This window comes from Antechinus flavipes, chromosome 2, assembly GCF_016432865.1.
Source record: "Antechinus flavipes isolate AdamAnt ecotype Samford, QLD, Australia chromosome 2, AdamAnt_v2, whole genome shotgun sequence".
In the NCBI taxonomy this organism is placed as follows: Eukaryota; Metazoa; Chordata; class Mammalia; order Dasyuromorphia; family Dasyuridae; genus Antechinus; species Antechinus flavipes.
In genome coordinates, this window is record NC_067399.1 from 244,175,439 (window position 1) to 244,200,894 (window position 25,456).

The following is a 25,456-nucleotide window of genomic DNA, read 5'->3' on the forward strand; positions in this document are numbered from 1 at the left end:
AATGAGATGATATTAGTAAAGTGCTTTTTAAAAGAATAGTCTTAAGGACACCTAAATTGTATAGTGGAAAGAGCTCTAGCCCTGGAGTCAGAAGAAACTGAGTTCAAATGTGGCCTCAAACAGTTACTATCTGTGTGACTCTGAGCAAATCATTAAACTCTGCCTCTGTCCCCAAATCTTAGTGCAGTTTTGAATTCTAATACATCAAAGCTGCTTTAAGCCTTTTGGGATGCCTTATTTAAACCCTCTGTTTGACTTTTAAAGCTCTCTATAAGCTGAACCCTTCTAACCTTTTCATTATTCTCACACTTTGCTTTCCATATTTTTCTTTTTTTTCCCCATATTTTTTTCCATATATTTTTCCATATATTCTGTGACCTACTGACATTGGTCTCTCTGATGCTCTTCTGAACAAGATCCTCCATCTCCCAATCTGAGGGTTCCCAATGCCTGGAACACTCTCTCACCTCTTAGTTTCCCTCCCTTCCCTTCCCTCAATTTGGCTAAAGTCATACTTTCTGGGAACCTTTCCTAATCTTTTTTTGTGGGGGCTGATGGGGTAAAGTGACTTGTTTAGGATCACATAGCTAGTAAATGCTGAATTTGGATTTGAATTCAGGTCTTTCTGACTCCAGGGCTTGTGCTCTATGCACTGTACCACCTAGCTGCCCATCCCTTTCTTCCCCCCCCCCCCGATATTATAAAGACGTTTTATTCATCTTTTTTCAAAATAAATTTTTATTGACAGAACCCTGCCAGGGTAATTTTTTATAGCATTAGCCCTTGCACTCACTTCTGTTCCAATTTTTCCCCTCCCTCCCTTCACCCCCTCTCACAGATGACAAGCAGTCCTTTACATGTTAAATAGGTTACAGTATATCCTAGATACAATATATGTGTCCAGAACCGAACAGTTCTCTTGTTGCACAGGAAGAATTGGATTCAGAAGGTATAAATAACCCGGGAAGAAAAACAAAAATGCAAGCAGTTTATATTCATTTCCCAGTGTTCTTTCTTTGGGTGTAGCTGCTTCTGTCCATCATTGACCAATTGGAACTGAATTAGATCTTCTCTTTAACGAAGAGATCCATTTCCATCAGAATACATCCTCAAACAGTATTGTTGTTGAGGTATATAATGATCTCCTGGTTCTGCTCATTTCACTTAGCAGCCCATCCCCTTCTTAATCTTAATCCCAGCCCTGCCTTTTCTCAGAGATTACCCCCAATTTAGCCTTCATACTAGATTGTTGTTTACTTGTCTCCTTCAGTCACATTATGAGCTATTTCCTTGAGAACAGGGACTGTTTGGGAAAAGGATGCATTTTTTTTTTTCATTCCTAGCAGAGTGCCTGGCACATATTGTTTGCTTACTCATTCAGTCATGTCTGATTCTTCATGAACCTTTTTGGGGTCTTCTTGGCAAAAATACTGAAGTGGTTTGTAATTTCCTTCTCTAGCTCATTTTATAGATGAAGAAACCGAGGCAAACAAAGTTAAGTTACTTGCGTGGGGTATTATAGCTAATAAGTGTCTGAGATCACATTTGAACTCAGGAAGATTAGTCTTTCTTGATTCCAGGCTTGGTGCTCTACCACCATACCATCTAAGTGCCATTGGCACATAGTAGGTGCTTCATGAATCCTACTTGATTGACTGAATAGTCGTTTGTCTGTATTAATAAAAAAACTTTAAAATAATAACTTTTTATGCCTCAGTATCCTCACCCATAAAACCGAGATGATACTTATTCTACCTCCATCAGAGGGATGTTGTAAGGAAATTGCTTTGTAAATTTTAAATGTAATCTCTATGAATGCAATTTATTGTTGTTATTTGTCTGCTAAAGTTTTCCTTATATGACTCATCTTGACAGGACTTTTGACATTCTACTCACATCCCCCATACTAGGTGACAAAATTAATTATCCAAGGTCACATAGCTGGTTAGTAGCAAAAAGGGACCCCATTCTAAGATTTGAAAGGCATTCAGTAATCCCTTTCTATAACACAGGGGTCAATCATATTTCCTTGGGGTAATGGTTATAAGGAGATAGGGAGGCAGGAACCACATTTCTTTGTCTTTTGTTTTCTAATTTGTCTTGTCATTTATTTGAAAATACATCTATGGTTCCTAAAAAAAATCTTTCCACTTAGGAGAAGGTTTACAGGAAGCACATTTCTTACTCTTAAAGAGTCCCATAGGTTGTAGTTCTCTGAGGAGTGAACAAGGTATATTCATTTTCTGCATGCATATATCATAAATGGGCCAGCCTCTCTGTTTTGGAGAGACTGTATATGTCCAGGAGTTTGGCTTGGGTCCAAGATGATAGAATTTGATGCATTTTTAAAACTGTTTTTTGCAATTTGACCTTCCTGTAAAACCCTCTGCAGAAGGACCAGAATCTCAAGAAGTCCCCAAAACATTGTCCATCCCAAGACACCTCATGACATCAAAGAATCTGAGTTCGGAAGGAGTATCTCCACTGCAACACTTCTAAGGGGTGATCAATTCTTCTTAAAAACTCAAATAACTCATCTCTTAATGCATCCACTCTATTCTGGGACAGCTGTATTTGGAAATATTTTCTAACTTTATACCTAAATTTGATTCTTTGCTCCTACTTCTTTTGCCCTCTGGGGCCATACTAGACAAGTTTAATTTTTTTCTTATATGACAGCTCTTCATTTAGTTGGACAGCTTTCTCTACCCCCACCTCTTCCATCAAATCTTCTCTTCTCCAGATTAAACATACTTAGCTCCTTTAATGGGTCCTCAAGAATGATTGAAAAGTTTAATATCATCCTGCTTGCCCTTCTTTGGATAATCTCCAGTTTATCAATGTTTTTCCTAAACATGGGACTAAATGTAGTCTGAGCAAGACAGAGTACAGTAAAGATATTACTTCTATAGGCCTAGATCCCATGTCTTTCTTAATGTACACTACATTTTTGGAGGGGAAGAAAAAAATCCTGTCATATTTGTTGCAGTCCACTAAACTCTTGCCTTCCCAACTCTGTTTTTGGATGAACTGCTCTCTAGTCAAACCTCCATCTTGTAATTGCAGAAGTGATTTATTTGAACCAAAGCATAAACCTTTTCATTTATCCCTAATAAATTTCATCTTGGTTCAGTTTGGTTCAGTGTGGAAGCCTGTCAAGATTTTTGGATTCTGCAAGAAACTGGAAACTGGAGTGGATGCCCATCAGTTGGGGAATGGCTGAATAAATTATGATATATGAATGTTATAGAATATTATTGTTCTGTAAGAAATGACCAGCAGGATGGTTTTAGAAAGGCCTGGAGAGACTTACACAAACTGATTCTGACTGAAGTGAGCAGAATCAGGAGATCATTATACACGGCAACAAGAAGATTATATGACAATCAATTCTGATGGACATGGCTCTCTTCGATAATGAGATGATTCAGACCAATTCTAATGATCTTGTGATGGAGAGAGTCATCACATCCAGAGAGAGGACTGTGGGAAATGAGTGTGGCTCGCAACATAGTATTTTCACCTTTTTTGTTGTTTGTTTGCATTTTATTTTCTTTCTCATCTTTTTCCCTTTTTGGTTTAATTTTTCTTATGCAGCAAGATAATTGTACAAATATGTATGCATATATTGGATTTAACACATATATTTTACCATGTTTAACATATATTGGATTACTTGCTATCTAGGGTAGGGGATAGGGGATAAGGGGGAAAATTGGAACACAAGGTTTTGTAAGGATTAATGTTGAAAAATTATACATACATATCTTTTGAAAATTAAAAAGCTTTAATAAAAAATGTTATCACAAAAAAGACTTTTGTATTCTGTTTCTTTCATCCAATTTATTTGCTATTCTAATTTTGTGTTATCTGCATATAGGAGAGGTATGCCATTTATGATTTTATGATTGACAAAAAATATTAAACAACTGAGGGCCAAGCACAGATTCTCTAAGATACTTTACTAGAGACTTCCTTCTAAGTAGACACAGACCCATTAATGATTATTGTTTATATCTAGTCATTCAACCCTTTTCAAATCCATCTAACTATATAAAGTCTGGCCATATTTCTCCTTTCTGCCCAAAAGAATAGCATGAAAATCTTTGTCAAATGCTTCACTAAAATCTTAGTTAAAATTAGCATTCTATAGGTTACTAACTATCCTGGGCAAAAAAGTCCCATGTCTCATTCTTGCCCTCTGGCTTGACTAGTTTTTGCACCATATAGTGAACCCTCTTTATTTGTTTGTTTGTTGTTTGTTTATTTGTGAGCCTTCTTTAACATTGTGTTTCTGCTACTACTTTGTGTTGATAAGTTTGATTTTTAAAATTAGGGAAAGTTTATAGTCCTTCCTTCCTGATTAGCCAGCAGTGATAACTCAGTAAGTCAATATCATTAGACACACATGACCAGTTACTCTGGATTTGTTTACTTGTATAACAGGTTGCAGTGTGGAGCTCCCCAATAACATTCAGCTATCTTTTAAAGCCCACTTCAAACTCCAGAAAGCCTTGCCTGATAAAAGACTAGATAATCACTTTTCTCCACTAAGATTTCACATGGCACATTGATTTGCAAACTAAGTCAATCCAATTTTAAAAATCATTTAAAGACCTAAAATGTATTAGACACTGTTCTAAGTATATATTTACATATCACAAAAAAGTAAAAAACAAAAACCAAAAAACTCCTGCCTTCAAGAAGATTACATCCTACTAAGGAGTTAGGATAAGATTTTTCAGCCTTTTTAATGTCATGATTTCCTTTGACAATCTGGGGAAGCCTAAGAATTCTTCTCAGAATAATTTTTAAAAATACATAAAATAAAATGCACATCATTGCAAAGGAAATCAAGCGTTAGTAAAAATAAGGTTGTGATTTTTTTTTTTTTGCCCCATTCAAAATCACAGGCCCTGTGAAATGAATCTGTGAACTGGAGGTTAAGAATTCCTGGGTTAGAAGGAATGAGGAATAAAGGATGACTATGACTAAGAATCTAGGTGACTCAAAGGTCAGGTAATATGACTCTAAATGTGTAAACTAGAGAAAGCTGTGGATGTCTTGTCTGAGCACTGCCAGACCCCTATGCTCCATAACTGAAAGATAGAGGAACAGATTCTTGAGTGTTGAAATGCAGCAGCCTTGGACAGCAAAACTTTGGCAAAGAAGCTAGAGTTAAGTTAAAATGGACGCTAGGACCAGAAAGAAAAGAATTACCCAAGAAGGAATCTAAACAGAGGAAGCTAAATGTCCTGTAATCAATTGATGCTTAAAACTAAGATTCAAATTTAGCAATCTTTATAACTTGAGCTATTGTTGCCCCTTTTATCTTTTTTCTCCCCCTACATTTTTTCCCTCATTTCTACTATGATGCTTCATAGTAAATCCCCATTTAATTAGGTATCTGACATAGAAGATGGGATGAGGAAAAGGAAATTTCTTTGGTGGTCCTTCTGTAGGAGGTATGGTTGTAATGAAAATTCAACAGATAGCATTAACTGTCCAATTCAAGAACTATTGATTGATGGGAAAATGAAGTGATGTCATGAAATTTCTAGGAGAGATGATTAGGCAGTAAGTGAGCTTCCACTCCCTTGTCCTACAGTCCAAGACACACAATTTCATAAATGGATGGATAAACATTCATTCGTTCATCATTCAGTTCATTCCCATTTCACCTCTTTCTCACAGAATCCTTCTCTTCCTTCAAAGCACAGTTTGATCTTTTTATAGTAGCAAGGAATTAGAAATTGAGTATCAGTTGGGGAATGGATGAATAAACTGTGGTATATGAATGTTATGGAATATTATGCTGCTATTAAAATGACCAGCAGGATGATTTCAGGAATTCCTGGAGAGACTTCTATGAACTGATGCTGAGTGAAGTGAGCAGAAATAAGAGAACATTGTATACAGTAACAAGATTTTGTGATAATCAACTGTGATGGCTCTTTTCAACAATGAGGGGATGATCCAAGCCAATTCCAATGCACTGGGGATGGAAAATGCCATCCACATCCAGAGAAAGAGAGAACTATGGAGACTGAAGGTGAATTGAAGCATAGTTTTTTTCACATTTTTAATTGTTGTCATTTGTTTTTCTTTGTCATTTTTTTCCCCTTTTGGTCTGATTTTTCTTGCACCACATGACAAAGATGAAAACATATTTAAAAGGATTGCACATATTTAGCCTATATCAGATTGTTTGCTGTCTTGGGGAGAGAGGAGGTAAGGGAGAGAAAAAGAGAGAAAAATGAATGTTCAAAACTTTTACATGTATTTGGAAAAATAAAATACTACTGAGGAAAAAAGTTTGATCATCTTCTTTATAACTTTCCCAATCCATCCAACTACTACTGTTCTCCTGCCTAAACTACTATGTACTTATTTATATTTATACTTTTTATATTTATTTCTCCCTGTATATATCTACATGTGTGTATGTATGTATGTATCCATGTGCATATATGTGTGTGTGTAATTTTTTTTTCACTGATACTAAGTTCCTTGAGAATAAGAATTGTGCGATTCTTTCTTTGTATCCCCTATGTACCTCCCATGCCAGGTGCTAGGGATGCAAATACAAAAAAAAAATTATCCTTAAGAGCTCTTTTTCAGGAGACAGTACACATAAGAAAGAGGGGACTAAGGAAGGAATTTTTGTCTTGAAAGGCAGAAGCCATAGAACACATGATTGTCGTGCCTTTTCAGAAGCATGGTGGTGCTGATAGGATTACTGTTCTCATAGAAAGAGGTAGAAAGCAAGAGTCTATACGGGGTCATGCAACTGTTGAAAAGGCAGATGATGGCATATAAGTTAAGTGAGTTTGCTGCCATCAGCTCTCCCAGGCAGGCGGTACAGTGGAGAGAGCACATAAGGCAGGAAAATTCATTTTCCTGAGTTCAAATCCAGCCTCAAACTCTTACTAGCTGTGTGACCCTGAGTAAATCACTTAACCATGCTTACCTCCATTCCTTCATCTGTAAAATGAGTTAGAGAAGGAAATGGCAAAGCACTCCTGAATCTCCTACAAAAAAGTCCCAATAGGGTCACATTCAGATGTAGTTGAACAAAAAACTCTTCCATCAAGACAGTTTGTCTCCAAGAAGGAGATCCACTGGGGAGGGGATTAATGCAGCCAGGATACGTGGTCTTTGGAGGTCTGGTCCAGAAGGTGCTCTTCTAAGTAAAGATAAGATATCCAGAGGCATGAAAATCCCAACGAGATGTCTGCTGGTTTGACATTCCTGGGACCATCCTGGCAGCTTGTCCTCTTCTTGATGGCACTTGGTAAATCCTGGGAGGTTTCCCTATTCTTCAACTCAACAATAATCTATTAAGTACCTGCTAGGCATCTAACACTGTGGCGGGGGTGAGAATACACGAGAAGTATAAGACACGATTCCTTCCCACAAACCATGATTGATTACAAGGGGACAGTGAGAAGGAAGTAATTAAAGAATATAGTATGGTTGCATGTATTACAATAAATTATTAAACTTAACATATCCAAGATCCAAAATCTATGGTATAGACACTAAAGCTTGATGAGTAGCTGCGGTGGAGTGGAGTGATCGCTTTCAACAGAGTAATAGAAAGAATCTTGGTCCTTCCTTGAGCCACCTGGATTCCAGTCCCAGCTCTACTGTTTAATAGCTTTGCCTTTTTAAACAATTTATTTCATCTGTCTAGCTTTTATTCTTCTGTTTTGTTTTTGGTGGTGGAAGGAGGAGGCAATTGGGATTAAGTGACTTGCCTAGAGTCATACTGCTAATTAGTGTCTAAGAACAGATTTGAATTCAAGTCATCCTGACTCCAGGACTGGTATTCTGTCCACTGTGTCACCTGGCTGCCCCATCTCCTGTTTCAAAAGTAGGGATTGCCGTAGATTATGAAGGTCCTTTTAGGTCTAAGATTTCATGTTCTAGGTTCTAATGCCACTTCTGGCTCTGAGATTCTACATTGTTTATTTTAAGGTCCCTTCCAGCTCTGATGTTCTAAAGTTCATTTCATCTCTAATGTTCTGTTCTAAAGTCACTCTCATCTCTGACATTCTGTGGGTTGAGTTCTAAAGCCACTTCCAGTTGTCAAACTGTCTTCTATCTATTCTAGCTTTTTATTGCCTCTGTTCTGTCAAACAGCAAACTTTTATTAAGCATCTACTATATTTATTAAGCATCTACTATGATAGAGATTACAAAGACAATATAAACTATGCCCTGCTCCCAAGACTCTTATTCTATTAGGGGAAATGACACATACAGAATATTTATAAAATATATGGGAGCACTGATACCTGAGTGAAGAAGAGAAGACCTCATATAAAAGATGGTATTTAGGCTGAATTTTGAAGGAAATTAGGCATTTTAAGAGAAGGAGGTGAGGAGTAAATGCATTCCTGATCAGAAGTACAGCCAATTATAAAAGGATAAAAGAAGAAAATGGAGTGTCATATGTAAGGAATATTAAGAAGCTCATCATGATTGGATCATAGAATATATGAAGGCAAGTGATGTGGATATGATAACTCAAAAAGTAGATTGAAATCAGATTGTGAACTAATGCAGACAAAATTAGAAGGGAAGCAATAAATTGAAAAAACATTTTTATAGTCAAAGGTTCTGATAAAGGCCTCATTTCCAAAAAATAGAGAGAATTGACTCTAATTTATAAGAAATCAAGCCATTCTCCAATTGATAAATGGTCAAAGGATATGAACAGATAATTCTCAGACGAAGAAATTGAAACTATTTCTACCCATATGAAAAGATGCTCCAAGTCATTATTAATCAGAGAAATGCAAATTAAGACAATTCTGAGATACCACTACACACCTGTCAGACTGGCTAGAATGACAGGGAAAGATAATGCGGAATGTTGGAGGGGATGTGGGAAACTGGGCTACTGATACATTGTTGGTGGAATTGTGAATATATCCAGACATTCTGGAGAGCAATCTGGAATTATGCTCAAAAAGTTATCAAACTGTGCATACCCTTTGATCCAGGAGTGTTACTACTGGGCTTATATCCCAAAGAGATACTAAAGAAGGGAAAGGGACCTGTATGTGCCAAAATGTTTGTGGCTAAAAACTGGAAATTGAATGGATGCCCATCAATTGGAGAATGGCTGAATAAATTGTGGTATATGAATGTTATGGAATATTATTGTTCTGTAAGAAATGACCAGCAGGATGATTTCAGAAAGGCCTGGAGAGACTTACACGAACTGATGCTGAGTGAAATGAGCGGTACCAGGAGATCATTATATACTTCAACAACAATACTAAATGATGATGAAGTCTGACAGATGTGGCCATTCTCAGCAATGAGATGAACCAAATCAGTTCCAATGGAGCAGGAATGAATTGAACCAGCTACACCCAGAAAAAGAACTCTAGGAGAAGACTATGAACCATTACATAGAATTCACAATCCCTCTATTTTTGTCCACCTGCATTTTTGATTTCCTTCACAGGCTAATTGTACACTACTTCAGAATCCGATTCCTTTTGAACAGCAAAATAACTGTTTGGAAATGTATACTAATATTGTATTTGATTTCCACTTTAACATATTTAACATATATTGGTCAACCTACCATCTGGGGGAGAGAGTGGGGGGAAGGAGGGGAAAAATTGGAACAAAAGGTTTGGCAATTGTCAATGCTGTAAAATTACCCATGCATATAACTTGTAAATAAAAGGCTATAATAATAATAATAATAATAAAAGAACTCAGATTGTGAATAGTTTTAAATGGCAAGTAAAAGAGTTTTTATTTGTTTCCTTGCAAACTTGACATTAAATATTCTAAGGTTTTTCTCAGCTCTGAAGTTCAGTGTTCTAAGGTCTCTTCTAGCCCTAACATCTTATGTTCTGGTAATTGGGGTCTCTCCTACTTCTGACATTCTATGTTCTATGTACTGAGGTCTCTCCTAATTCTGACATTTTGAGATTTTGATATTGGGAAAGCCTTGATGGAGGAGGTGGGATCCAAGTTAGACCAATGGCAAAATGACCCCCTTAAGGATCTCAGCTGATGTGCTATGGCTAAGATTCAGAACCAGGAGTGAAAATAATATGGGATGAGTTTGCATTGATGTTGCTCAGGGAAGCAAGCTCTCTGTAAACATAAATCCATGGACAGGATGACAGTCATTTCAGCTCACACTCAACGCCCTGAAAGAATATAGGTAAGTTCTCTCTTGAGATCAGGACGTCAGGCAGGATTAAATTCTTGGCAAATTATCAAAGCTCCTTGACATTACAAGTCAGGACTTTCCCCACTTTGCTCATTGAAAAACAAGGTGCAGCTTTCTCCAGTGCAAAAAACAGGGGGATGACACACCTCATTAACCCTTGGTGGGGCACAGCAAGAAGAGGATACAGATCCTGGCTCAGAACTCAAAGACTTGGGGCCGTTAAAGGAGAGCTACATTCTCTAGGGAGAAAAATAGTCTTCATTTTGCATGCAGGTGAATGAGGCAAGGTAAAGGTGAGGGAATACACATAAAATGCCCCCGTGGTCATTCAGTGCACAGTTCTCAATATACTCAGCCTCCAGTGTTCCAGCCTCCAATAACTTCAGTTAGCAATCTACCCATTCTCCCACATAGTTACTAAAATGGGAACAGAGTTCTCTGAGAGAAAAATAGCAGCAGACATTTATAAAGCTCTTTAGGATCATAGATTTAGAGCTAGAAGAGAACTTAGAAGGAAACCCAAATCTCTCATTTAAAAGAGAAAACAATTTCAGAAAAATCAAATGGCTTGCTGACAGTCTCACAGCTGGTAAGTATCTGAGGCAAAATTTGAAACCAGAACTTCTAGTCCAATACTCTACTCCACCAGAGTGCTTCTCTTCACAATAATCTAAAATATTTTATATTCATTATCTCATTCTAATAGTTATTCTCTAAAGCAAGTAGTAAAAGTAACCCCCATTTTAAAGATGAGAAATTTAGATTATATAGGTAGTAAGTGAGTCAAGATTTAAATCCAGTTTTTACTCCAAATCTCACGTTCCTTTTACTAACCAACATAGTTGCTTGGTGGTGTACCACTGAAAATTAGATTATATAGGTAGTAAGTGAGTCGAGATTTAAAGCAGATTTAAAGCCTTCCACCAAGGAAAAAGTGGACCAAATGGATACAAACATGAACTCTTCTAAAATGGGGAGTTTGTTGGTAAGTCCTAAACAGGACTTAACAAATGAGAGAATTAAAACCTTTGCACCTTTAAGACAAAAGTTGAGAAAGAAATATCCAATTTTGTGAAATCATAAAAGATATATAAGATTAAACATGGATTTGTTTGTCAAATTTTCAAATATTAGGATTAGCAGCTGCCCCCTTGAGAAAAGGAGAATCACAGAATGTCAGAGCCAGAAGTTCTCTTAGACATCTTATAGTCCAATCCCATCATTTTGGAAAGAAAGCTGAGATCTGGTGAAGGGAAGTATCTTGTCCAAGGTCACCCAGTTAGTTTTCATGATTTCCAACTCAGTAGTTTTAGGACAAATAAAAGAAAACCCTGATTTTGCATAAGTAGATCGTGAAATCACAAAATCTGTTACTCCTGCAGGTCAAATAGACTTAATTGACACTGCATCAATATTTTCTTTATAGACCAACCTCTGATGCTCACTACCTATGTGACTTTGAACAAATCATTGTTCTTCAGCTTCTTCATATGTAAAATGAGAAAACTGGACTAGATGGCCACCAAGATCTCCTCCAGCTCTACCTCTATGATCCTTTGATCCTATAAATTAATTAATCAAGTACTTCTTTATTGTTGATTGTGTTCCTAGCACTGTAAATAAGAGGTTTCAACAAATCCTAGATGACAGATTCATGCTTGGGGGAACAGCATGAAGGACTACCACAACCTCTCATACCACCCATGATCCCTCGTGGTAACAATTTACCCCCTCAGACCTCACACAGAACTTTGTTCTGCACCTCCCCGTGCATTTATGCAATAGTATGTATATTATTATTCAGAAGCTCTCTGGCTTTGCCTTATTTTGCCTTTCTAGAATTTGATAAGATCATATAGTTTAAAGCTTCTCCTTTTTAGCTAATTCCATTTTAGAGATGAGGAAACAGAGGTTCATAGAGATAAAATGACTTGCCCAAGATTTTAGTCATTTTTTCAGGTGGGTCTGAGTCTTCATGATTTCATTGGAGGCTTTTCAGCAAAGAAACTGGAATGTTTTATCATTTCTTTCTCCAGCTGATTTTACAGAGGAGGAAACTGAGGCAAACAGGGTTAAGTGACTTGCCCAGAGTCACATAGCTAATAAATGTCTGTGGTCAGATTTGGACTCAGGAAGATAAGTTTTCCTGACTCTAGACCCAGCCTTCTATCCACTGGGTCACCTAGTTCCCCTGTCCAAGGTTATCCCCCTTCAAAATGGCAAAGCCAAGATTAGAAATGAGATTTTTTGAAGTTGATTTCATCACTCTTTCTATTGTAGCTCTATGTGGTCAGGGGCCACATTTTCTTTAATCTTTGTAGCTCTGTTATGTCCCATAAAACAATTTTGCCCATAGTAGACATTTAATATATGTTTGCTGAATTAATATTGACTATTAACGCTATCTGTATCTATGTATCAACAACCTACCATCAGTCACCTAGTAATACACAAATATTGAGTTAGATTATAGGTTCAGTACCTAGTTTTATCTAAACTTTTCATCTCCTTCAGTGCTTCATACATAGTAGGCACTTTAATACGTCTTTGTGAATGAATGAATGAATTGCTTACTATCAGTCAGTGATAGCTCCATAAGTAGATAATCCATTGAGAATTTCTTAAGATTTTACGCTCTTAGAAGTCAAGCCACATGATTAAGGCAGAGTTTTCCATGGGTTTCACAAACAGTGGTGTTATAATTTCTCACTTGACTCCAGTAGTTTGGAAGGAGACAGAAACAGTCTCTCTCATTGTAGTCAGATCCTGTGAGACTTGGAGAAGAGCTATGTTGGGTAATGATTAGTTTACTTGCCATTGTTGGAACTGAGTGATGGTGTTGAAGAGGGCCCATTGATATAATTACTCAGTACAACATCACTTCTAGTGTAATGGGTTTGGGGCCTAAACCAAGTGACTCATGCAGAACTGATTACTTTTTAGAAAAGAAAAAAAAAAAAAAAAAGACTGGCTGGTTGTTTATCATCAGGCTCCATTTCAGACAGCTCGCAATGTTGCAATAGCTTGATTTACAGCAGTTTTTTGAACCAGCACCAACAAATGGGAGAAGAAACTTGTCCCAAGCAAGGTTCAAACCCGTTGTTATATTTTCACCTGCTCCCAGTGACACCTGTGGAGTTTGCTGACACTGCCCTTGTTTATAGTGCGGTTTGGGTTGTTTTGGGGAGGCAGCAGATGAAAAAGCTGTTGCCTCCCCTGAGCTCCTAAATTCCCCCACCTTTTGTAAAGCAGCTTCTATAATTATTTCACTCTACCAACACCACCTATTGGGCTCGTTTTCTTTTTCTTAAATTCCTTTTCTTTCTCTATCTCCTTCCTCCCTCCCTCCCTCCTTCCTTCCTTCCTTCCTTCCTTCCTTCCTTCCTTCCTTCCTTCCTTCCTTCCTTCCTTCCTTCCTTCCTTCCTCTTTCTTCCTTCCTTCCTCTTTCTTCCTTCCTTCCTCTTTCTTTCTTTCTTCCTCTTTCTTTCTTTCTTTTCTTTTCTTTCTCCCTTTCTTCCTTCCTTCTTCCTTCCTTCCTTCTTTCCTTCCTTCCTTTCTTTCTAATATTGAATATTAACAATATCTGTGTATATGTATCATCTCCCTTTCTTCTTCTGTTATCTTTCTTTTCATTTCTTTCACCCTTTCTCTTGTTTTTCTCTTTTATTTCTTCTTTCTCCTCTTTTCCCTTCTCTTTCTTCTTTCTTCTCTTCTCGTCATTTCTCTATTGTCCTTTTTTCTTTCTTTTTTCTCACCTTTTCCTTTCATTCCTTATCTTTCCCTTTCTTTTCTTTCTTCTCTCCACTAAATTCAAAACCTCCGAATGCGTATGCAAGTGTACATACCTATTTTTTTGGGGGGGGGGAGGAGAAGCTCTATTGCAACTTGCATGTATTATAATAAGATTCCTTAACTGAACCATTGGACAAGATTGTTTTTAAGAATTACCAGATAAACTAGGGAGTACTGTATTGCAAGGTTTAAAATTCATTTCAGTTCAATTAAGTGCCCCAGAGCTGAAGTAACAATTAAAAAAAAAAAAAAAACTCAGAAAGGAAACAAGCTAATCAGAGTGCTAGAGGGAGAAGAATCTCTCAGCTAGGATAATACTAGCTAAATATGAGGAAGTCTCGACACACTCCTCGAAGGAGGAGTTGTTTTAGTAACTTCTCCCTACACACATACTTGTTTATATACTTTTCCATGATAAATGTTATTTTCATAGCACATCTTACTTTCTGTTTTTTGTTTTCCTCTTTTTCTGGAGTCAGGAGCCATGATTTCAGACTAACCTAACTTACAGAAACTATTTAAAGATTCTTATCCCCCATTTTGTGGGAAGATTTTGAGAATTTGATAAGTACTTCTCCCACCCCAGTCCCAGACCATGATTGAGAGTCACTTCTTTGAAATGAACAAGACTGAGAAGCAGGACTAAGCAAGGCAGGAAAATCTAGGCTGTGATACATAGCAAAGTATAGCAGAGAATACTTTTTAATGCAATGTTTTCTAAATAGTTTTCTTTTTAATGCTAGAAAATGTCTCTCCTCATGGCTTTATTTTGTGATCAGTCTAGTTAATGTATTACAGCCCCAGTGGGCCAGAACCCACAGGGGGTGCAATTTTCCAGTCCTAGCAGAGATTTCACCAAAACCTCCTCAAAATTGTAGCACAATAGCCTGAAAAGGTCTGCATCATACCTGAGGCAAGCTGGGGGAAAGCTCCTCCTCCTTCTGAAACATCTGTGAATATTTTGAAGCTGCCAACGAAAACTTTGGTATAATAAAACCACAATGCTTTCCATCAAGGCTTAATATGAAAGCTAGACAGAGCGTACTAGCCAAAGTATATACTGTGAATGATCTGCACCCTTCCCAGAAAGAGACAGCTTGCTGGGATTGCAAAATGTTCAGTTGAAGTTTCTTTAGCCACTCTTGCATGTCTGACTTTTAGAACTTATGGGATCCATGATCCTTTGTCCCAAACATTGAAGAACAAATGGCAGTCATCCTGGGACTCATCTATCTGTAATAAAAACTGAATTAAGTGATTAATTGACAATGTGCACTCTTGGTATTAGAAGGAAACCAAAGAGCCAACAGTTGGATAGGGGAATACTCTACATCCAATGTCATTATCAGCCCACAAAGTATTAGATATATAGACCACATGAACACAAGAGGGATATAGATAGGCTTTTTCTCTACTTTCCCTACTGTGTCCCCTATCCTCCAATTCATCACATCTGAGTATCCGAATAGGTGAAATAATAACAATAATATAGCAAGATGCTGATTAGTGTGAAAAATGAATCATCTGAAGTGATCACACCACCTATTTCCATTGGGATGGAATATTGAGGCTTTCTATTGCCTTATGACATTTCAAACTGTGGACTTAACAAAATGATGTGATACTCTGAAGAGTTTAACGCTAGTTCCTGATCTGGTACTTGGAGCTTAGCCAGATTCATTTGCTTTCTAACCTTTCTCAAACAGTCACAAAGTCATAGGATCAATATGGGAATTGTTTTCATTATCTAAGGCTTAAAATAGTTGAGAGTAGAAAGAGCATTAGAATTAGGTTAGAAAACTAAGGATTGAGTTTTGCCTCTAACATTTCCTAACTGTGTAACTATAGGTGAAGTTTTGAGTCTCTATTTCCTTCTCTGTTAAAATGGAGATACAAGTACTTGTATCACCTATCTTGTGAGGAAGATACATAATATCCAGTGTCTCCTGAATAGTCATTCATAATTTCAGATATTTATTAGGATCAGTCTCTCAATGAGCTTCCAGGTATCTGCAGAAACCTACTGTGGTTCCAAATCTATTATTAACTAATAATAAGATCTTGGGCAAGTCACTCCTTTTTAGTTAAGGAGCTAACAAGGTAGTTAACATGTTTTTAACAAAAGTACCTACTATGTGCCAAGCACTGTGCTAGTTCTTCTTCTTCTTCTGTTTTTTTTTTTTTTTTTTTTTTTTGGTGAGGCAATTGGGGTTAAGTGACTTGCCCAGGGTCACACAACTAGGAAGTGTTAAGTGTCTGAGGTAAGATTTGAACTCAGATCCTCCTGACTTCAGGGCTGCCACTTTACCCACTGTGCCATCTAACTGCCCTCTGCTAGTTCTTTATAAATATTACCTCATTTAAGCAGTTTGGAAATATGTCCAAAAGACTATAAAACCGTGGATACTATTTGATCCAGCAATACCATTACTAGGTTTCTATTCCAAAGAAATTTTTTAAAAAAGAAAATAAAAGATAAAAAGACTTATTTGTACAAAAATATTTATAGCAGCTCTTTTTGTGGTGGCAAAGAGTTGGAAATTGAAGTGATACCCATCAATTGGGGAATGTCTGACAGACAAATTGTTGGATATGAATGTAATGGAATACTATTGTATTACAAGAAATGGCTAACATGCTGATTTCAGAGAGACTTTCTCAAATGGATGCAAAGTGAAAAGAGAAGATCCAGAAAAATATATACAATAACAATATATGATGATCAGCTGGAAATGAATTAGCTATTCTCAGAAATACAATGATCCAAGATAATTCCAGAGAATTCATGATGAAAGATGCTATCTACTTCAAAAAACAAAACAAAACTGATGGACTCTAAATGCAGATTGAAGCATACTTTTTTCTTTTTTTTACATGCTTTTTTTCCCACTTTTGATCTGTCTTCTTTCACAATATGATTGATATAGAAATATGTTTTACATGATTGCACATGTTTACCTTATATCAAATTATTTACTTTCTCAAAGAGAAAGATGGTGAGGAAGGGAGGGAGAACATTTGGAACTCAAAAAAAAATTTTAAATGAATGTTAAAAATTGTTTTCCGTATAATATGAGGGGGATGAAATATAATTAATAAAAACAAATATTATCTCATTTGATCATGATCAAATAATCACAATAATCATAAGTGCTATTGTAATTCTCATTTTACAAATAAGGAAAGTGAAGCAGATAGAGATTAAGGAACTTGCCTAGAGTCACATACCTAGTAGTAAAATCTGAGGCCAGATTTTAACTAAGATTTTCCCCAATCTAAACCCAGTACTCTAATCATTGTATCACCAAGATGATGATGATGATGATGATGATAAACAGTAACAATAACTATACTATTTTTAATCTCATAAAACTACAACTTTTTAAGGGACTCATGAATTTGAAGGGAAAGAAAATTATACCTTATTTCCATCTACTTCTAACTAAAATTTTGTATTATCTTCTATTCTCATCTTTTATTCTCATTTTTAAAATCATTTTTCTTTTATCATTTTTTTATTCTATTATCATTTTTTTTTAAATTCTAAGAAAGACTTCTGAAGGCTTCATTAAACTGCTAGAAGGGGTCTATGATCCTCAAACAGTTTTAAAAACCACTGGACTGGATGAACTTTGAGGTTTCTTCTAATTCTTCTAACATTTTTAACATCCCATGTCATATGTTCTTAAGGTCCTTCCAGGCTCTGACATTCCTTGTCTATGAATTCAATAAGCACATGGATAAAGTGTCTATGAGAAGGCTGAGCTTGGAGACAGTATCTGTTGAGGGAAGGAGAGAGACTTGTTCTTACCCCTGCTGTGTCCTGGGACTAATTCTCATTCTGACCAGCCTTTGATCCACCCAGCTTCTGGAATGTAGGCCACTTGTGCATGGCTCTCTCTTTCCAATTAGGCAAGGCAGGAGGAGATTCTTAGAGAACTGATGTCTTAGAGTTGTTGTTTATGGTCCTAGGGGCAGAGGGAAACCCCTAATAAACTGATATTCTGGATACTTTAGGTAGTTTGCTGAGGAGATCAAAGACCAGAACATCTCAATTTCAAATCTCTTATATCACCCTTCCAATTTTTTTACTCCTAGCTTATTCTACTAGGATGGAATAAGATGGAGGAAAGAAAGCCATTTATTCTCTTGGCCTTAGCTAACAAATTAAAGGTATTCTCTCTCAGAGACAAGTTTCTTTATGAATTCTCTATATCTTATTTATGTGTATACAGCATTTTAGACTTTGACATACATTGTGACATAATAGCACCATGGTATAAGTATTTGTGCTAATATGTGCTAGACACTGTGCTCAGTGTTTTACAAATACTATCTCATTTGAGCTTTACAACCACCCTGTGAAAGAATTGTTATTACTATCTTCATTTTACAATTGAGGAAACTGAGGCAGAATGAAGTTAAATGACTTGCCCAGAATCACACAGTAAGCCTCTGAGGCTATATTTAAACTCAGCTCTTCCTGATTCCAGATCCAGTGCTCTGTCCACTGTGTTACTAAGCTGTATCAGGTCCTTTCCAGGATGCCTCCATTCATGTTCTTCTTTTTCTGAACATGACACTGCTGCTCTCATGTAGGTTCTGGTGAGTGTTGGAGGTAAGACAGTACCCTTTTCACATCTCCCTGCTTCTCCTGTAGCACTTTTGTGCATGTGTCTGGTGTACTTATGTATGGCTGGGCATTAGAATTATGTGTTTGCTCAGGATTTGCTGAACTGCACTCTTGAATCTGCATGTGATTCAGCTCTCTCCCAGACTCTGATTTCCAGAAGGATAGAGATGCTGTTTTAACTAAGCTTTGTCTCTCCCCCAGCATCTTGCACTATCCTCTTCACACATTAAGGAATTAGTAAATGCCTGATATATTGGGTTGGGGAGTTAAAAAAAAATCTTCTCCAGTGGTGTAAGAAGTTTTATAATAGATCACAGAAATGGCCGTGAGTTAATGACTCTCCATTCCAACCCTCTCATTTTATACTTGACAATACGGACACCCGTAGGAATTAAGTAGTTGTCACATAGGTAATAACCCTGGGCATATGAAGACAATGCCAATGCAACAATAAAACACTATAGAAATCTGGGTATTTACAAAGGATTTTACCCAAAATATGCCTGAAAGGAAAATAATGAAAATACTATTATCCCCATTTTACAGATGAGAAAACTGAGGCTTTGGGGAGTTGAAATGACTTGCCCTTGGTCACACAACTGACATTAAAATTGGCATTTGAATTCAAGTCTCCCAAAGCCAAGTTTAATATCTTTTTTGTTCACCTTTCACAATATCTGCCTTTTAAAGTATGCAACTGTTTGTCTTCAAGATTTGCCTGGGATACTAATACATTGTTGGTGAAGTTGTGAACTGATACAATCATTCTGAAGAGCAATTTGGAACTATGTCCAAAGAGCTATCAAAATGTGCATACCCTTACATCCAGCAGTATTACTACTGGGCTTATGTCCCAAAGAGATCTTAAAGGAGGGAAAGGGACCCACATTGCAAAAATGTTTGTGGCAGCCCTCTTTGTAGTGGCAAGAAACTGGAAACTGAGTGGATGCCCTTCAGCTGGGGAATGGCTGAATAAATTATAGTGTTTGAATGTTATGAAATATTAATGTTCTATAAGAAACAATCAGCAGAATGATTTCAGAGAGGTCTGGAGAAACTTACATGAACTGATGCTAAGTGAAGTGAGTAGAACCAGGAGATCATTGTACATGGCAACAAGATTATATAATCAACAATGCTGATGGACACGGCTCTTTTCAGCAGCAAGGTGATTCAGGTCAGTTCTGATGGTCTTGTGATGGAGAGAACCTTCTGCACTCAGAGAAGACTCTGAGACTGAGTGTGGATCACAACATAGTATTTTCACTTTTTGTTGTCGTTTGCTTGAATTTTGTTTACTTTCTCATTTTTTTTCTTTTTTGATCTGATTTTTCTTGTGCAGCATGATAATCGTGGAAATACGTATGGAAGAATTGCAGATGTTTAACATGTATTGGATTACTTGCCATCTATGGGAGGGGGTGAGAGGAAAGGAGGGAAAAAATTGGAACACAAGATTTTGCAAGGGTGAAGGTTGAAAATTACCTATGCATATGTTTTGAAAATAAAAATATTTAATAATAATTTTTTAAAAAGGATTTGCCTTCAAGATGTTGTAAAAGACAGAAAGATCAGTTGGTTGGCCACATAGGCTGAACCTACTGGGACAAATCAGTTTTTTTAGCTACAAAGGTGAGTGAACTTTTGGTATGGGACATTACAACTTCTTCTCTGGGACATGTCATATGAAGAAAGCCATCACCATGGTCAAAAGAAACGTCTTCAGTTCCTGAGTTAGTAGTGCATGGAGTCAGAGGATTTGGGGTTGGAAGGAACTTTAGAGATTATCTAATCTCTTCCTCCCCCTCCCCACTCCCAATGAAGAAAGAGGTCAGAGAGGTGAAAGCCAGAAAAACATCCTGAGTTCCCAAGATAATAGTATTAGAGTCAAGGGGATTTAGAACTGGAAGACCTGTTGAAGATAATCAGTTTCAATCCTCATTCTGCACCAGGTTTATAGATAGGAAACCAAAGCACAAAACAAACTGACCTGCCCTTAGGAATTGTCTTAGATGTGGAGCTGAATATCTCTCAGCTTCCATTTCATCAGATGTAAAAAAGAGGGGGTTCAACTAAAGGGCTGATCGGGTCCCTTTCCCCTCAAAACTGTGGCCCTATGATTTCTTTCCATTATGCCACCTAGTCTCATGTCGGGCCACGGTCTAGCTGGCTCTAAGCATCTGGTTGCATGGAGTCCTATATGCCGCTAGGCTCAGCTTCTGGAAGCTAGGAGCAAGCAGGCTCCCTAAAACTCTGCATGGACGGGCAGGAAATTGGAGATTTCTCTTTGGGTTCTTTTTCAAATCCCTTTATGCCCTAATGGTTCCTTTCTCTCTTTCCTCCTTTGTTTTCTTTTTTCTCTGTCCTTTCTTCTCCCCACTTCTCCTTTCTCTTCTCCCTCATCCCCTCACTCTTCCCTTTTTTTTCTTCCTCACCTTTCCCTCTTCGTTCTTCTTTTCTCTCCTCTACTCTTTCCTTCTTCCCTTTTCTTCTCCTTCCCTCCTTCCCTTCTCTTCTCCATCATTCCTCCCTTTTTCCTTCTTCTTAACCCTTCCCTCTTCTTTCCTCTTTTTCACTTTTCCCCTTCTCTCCTCTTCTCCTTCATTTCCTCCAACTTCTTTTTTCTTCCCTTCCACCTTTTCTTCCACCCGCCCTTCTTTTTCTTCCCTCCTCCCTTTTTCCCCTCACCCATCCCTCCTCCTTCTTCTTCACCCCTCCTCCCTCTCTCTTTTCCTTCATCTCCTCTCTACTTGTCCTCCCCCTCCAAACCACATCATCGTAATTAAAGTCAGCAATTTTGTTATGAGGCTAATAAAGAGCAAGTGGCTACAAGGGCTTCAGATTTAACTCAGCCCAGAATGGGCTGGAGGTGCTTGCAATAAACCTCGGCATTTTTAATGAGTTCTTTACAACTGCTAAATGATTAAACCAGAGATTGACAAGAGTAACTGGTAGCACAGAATCTTGGCACCAAATAAGACAAGGGCCCCACCCTTCCCCTCTGGCGTCCCATCTAAATCATCCCTACGAAGTACACAGAGAAACTGTCAGGAGTAATACGGTCTGTTCAATTTAATTAAGAAACTGATAAGCGCTCATATATCATAGTTACCTAGGAAACATTATTTTATTTTCTCTGAGATTTGACTTAAGATCTACATTGAAAACAATCTCCTTCCAGTAACTGCAGCTAAAGATAGCAGGAAGGTCTGCCCATCAGAAATCCATTGATCCTATTGGCTGATGGAACTGGGAACTTTTATACCAAAATGGGAATCCTGGAAACTTGCCAAGAAACGTTGCAGTTTGCCGTTTATCATGCAATCCTAGTGGGCAGCATTGTACAAACCTAAGTTCAATGGCATGATCTAAATAAGGTGAGAAGCACAAAATCATTTTTTCCCCATTTTTCTTGAAAGTCACTCAAAGTTTCTGTTTATGACCCAGAAATGATTGAGCAGGGCAATTTCCTCTGCTTCTCTGTCCCTTTCAGGGACAACCTGAGAAGCAGGCTGGACTAGTGGGAAAAACATTTAATAAGTCCAAAAACCTAGGATTCAGTTTTATGATATTTAATAGCAACTCAGCTTTTTTTTTTTTTTAACTCAGTTTCTTCATTTGAATTTGTTGTTTAGTCATGTCCAACTCTTTATGATTCCGCTTGGGATTTTCTTGGCAAAGATACTAGAGTTATTTACCATATCCTTCCCTAGCTTGTTTTACAAACAAGGGAACTGAGGCAAACTGGGTGAAGCAACTTGTGAATTCAGAAAGCAGAGTCTGTACCCCCTAGCTGTCTCACCTTAAAGATGTTTGAAATCAAATGAGGTATCTGTGAAATCTCATGACAGTAATATTGTGATTTATCTTGAAGGGGATGGTGATAAAGGATTAATTCAAAAAGGTTAATGGGGATTCAAATCCTGTCAAACCTTTGGGTACTGACATGTTTGGGGGGAAAGGAAAGAATAGTAGTGGAATATAAAGTATGCTGGGTTTAAGTCCAGAGACTTGGGTTTAGATTCTAGTTTTATGTAACGCTGAGTCAATTATTTAATCTCTCTGAAGTTCAGTGAAATAAGGATCATGTTTGAACTATTTGTTTCATGAACTTACTGTGGAAAAAACTCTGTCAGCTATAAAATGGTACAGAGATATAAGTTTCTATGACAGAAGATGTGGGTTTAAATCTCAATTCTTATACTTTCTGCCTATATGACAGTAAACAAGATATTGAACTTCCTGGGCTTCATTTGTCTTATAGAATGAAGGAGTTGGACTAGTTCAGGGCTTCTTAAGCATTTTCCATCCTCAATCCTTTTTTTTTTTGTCTGAGCAATTTTTATGGGACCCTGAATATATAGCATATAAGATATGTAGGCAAGTCAAATATTTACTGAAAACATATCATAATTTTGCAAATCCCACATTCAGTTATGCAGTCCCATATGGGGTTACTACCCCCAGTTTAAGAAACTTTGGACTAACTGAACTGTGAGATCTCTTCCAGCTCATAGAATCATATGATTTATGAAAATTTTTAGGCTCCTTTTGGTAGTCCTATGGCGCAAAGATAGAAATTCTCCTTAGCAAAGTTCTGTAGTCATTTTTAAACTGTCAAAGTAAGCAAAACTAGTCATTCAGCCATCCAAAAAAAAAAAAACAATAAGAATTCAACTGAAGTGAAAATGCAACTCTAAAAAGCAATAAAGTAAAGGTTGCTTTCTTTTACTGAGGCAGCCAAGTGGCAGCATAGTGCAGAGAGCATGGGGCCTGAAGTCAGGAAGATTCATCTTCCTAAGTTCAAACCTGGCCTCAGACAGGTGTGACCTTGGGCAAGTCACTTAACCTTTTTTGCCTCAGTTTCCCCATCTGTAAAATGAGCTAGTGAAGAAAATGGCAAATCACTTCAGTACCTTTGCCTAGAAAACTCCAAATAGGGCCATGAAGAATCAGATACAACAACCACTAATAAACAACCTTTATTAGGAGCCATCCCTTAAAGAGATTATTACAATGTTGAAAATGAGGGATAATTTTCCCTCTTCACAATATCCTTTTTAGCAATACCATGATAATAAACTCTGTGACTGATCTCAAATGTAACGGTAGCTTAGGTCAGGGTCTACCTGATTCAAAGTCCGTAACTCTATCCACTATGCCACTTAGCTATCTAATAATTTCCACAGTGACTGGCACATAGCTGGAGCTTATTAAATACCTATTGATTGATTCATTGATTTTTCACTCATTGATACAAATGGATCCAGGATATTATTATTTTGGCAATACTCTGCAAAATGTAGGTCACAATCAATTTCATACCTACCCATTTAATATATTAAAGATTTACAAAGATTTTTCAAATAAATATTACATATTTATTTTAAAATATTATGTGCACCTATTAATATTAATGTATACCTATAGTCATTTCATCCATGTTTACTATAGTTTTAGATTTAGTGTGAAGTTTTAGAGTGGTAAGACTATTTCAACTGAAAATTTGGAAAGAACATAGCAATGGTATAGAGAAAATATTTACCCATTGGGCTTTTTTTCACTCTAGTTAACAAGTTCCTCAGAATAGATTCAGCAAGGGACCCTCCCTTCCATCATTCATGTTTTCCCAGAGGAAACAGTTCGGTAGCATGGACAGAGCACTAAGCCTATATTCAAGAAATAAAGGTTTGAAACCCCATTTCATCATTTACTAGTTGTAGGACCTAGTCTTTTGACTTACCTAAAACTTATTCCACTAAGTAGTTAAGTAAGCTACTTAGTAAGTAGCTAACTACTTAGCTCAGAGAGGAAAGATCTTTTTAGATTTTTCCATAGTACTTTTTTTAGTCTTTTCTTTTTATTTGAATCTCATGATTACTCTAATAATGATAACATTTATATAATTCCTTAAGATTTGCAAACTTTTTCTTATTTTATCCTCACAACAATGCTGTGAGATAAATGCTATTATTATCACCACTTAATAGATAGGAAACTTGAGGCAGACAGAAATGAAGCTACTTATCCAAGATCACAGGGTTTGTAAATATGTGAGGCTGGATTTGAATTCACAGCTCTCCTGACTGAAGGTCTAGCTCTCTATCTACTATGTCACCTAGCTTCTCTTTATACCCCTGCATTATAGGTACCATTACCTTCATTTTACACATGAAGAAACTGATGTTCAATGAGGTTGGGTGACAAATGGTGTCAGAGATGGGATTTCAACTAAAGTCTCTCTTGGTTCTTGGTCCTTTTAATTTTGTAATTGTACAACATGGCCCTGGGCTAGGTTCCTAATACAAGTCTCAAAATTAGATCTTCTAATAATCTTATCTTCTTTCCCAATATAATAAAAGTTGGCATTTATATTGTGCTTTAAAATTCACAAAACATTTTATTGATGTGATGTTGCTCAAGTCTTACAACAGTCCTGCGGTAGATATTACATATTTTTTTTTCCTGAGGCAATTGGGGTTAAGTGACTTGCCCAGGGTCACATAGCTAGGAAGTGTTAAATGTCTGAGGCCAGATTTGAACTCAGGTCTTCTTGACTTCAGGGCTGGTGCTCTATCCACTGTGCCACCTAGCTGCCCTCCTATGAGGTAGATATTACAACCTCCATCTTACAGATGGAGAAACTGAGGCTCAGAGAGATCAAATAACTTAAGTTATTTGATCAAGAAACGATTCTAACAATAATCTAATCCAAGTTTCAGATTAGGAAACTAAAGATTACAAGTTACACAGATAATGTGACAGTCAGAATTTGAAGCCAAGTCCTCTAACTCCAAATTCAACAACCTTTGCAGATATACCC